The following is a 382-nucleotide window of genomic DNA, read 5'->3' as shown; positions in this document are numbered from 1 at the left end:
GGTACCGGAGAAAAACCAAAAAAAAAAAAAAAAGTGGGTCCTTTATAGCAAGACCTAGTTAGGATTGGGCTACCATCATGTTAGTTTAGGATTAAACACACAGTAATAGTCTAGGATGGTGTGAGAAGAGGGCTTCAGAGTCACAGAGCTTTGTTTGACACTACCTGTTAAAAATTCATGTGGTTTTAGGTGGATTTTCCTGAACTCAAGCAGTAAAGTTATTTTCACATTTGTCTTCCTGGACAGGTGTTTCCTGGAATAAAGTCACAACTATACAGTCATTTTGTTTCAGCCAGGGTGTGTTGGAGTTCTCTGTTACTTGCATCCAGAGGCATCCAGCTATGGTTTCCTCCTGTGTAAAATGGGGATCATATTGCAGGTA

Source organism: Chinchilla lanigera, unplaced genomic scaffold (assembly GCF_000276665.1).
Source record: "Chinchilla lanigera isolate Chin_1 unplaced genomic scaffold, ChiLan1.0 scaffold00041, whole genome shotgun sequence".
NCBI lineage: Eukaryota > Metazoa > Chordata > Mammalia > Rodentia > Chinchillidae > Chinchilla > Chinchilla lanigera.
The sequence above is the reverse complement of the archived record's forward strand: the minus strand, read 5'-3'. Positions refer to the sequence as shown.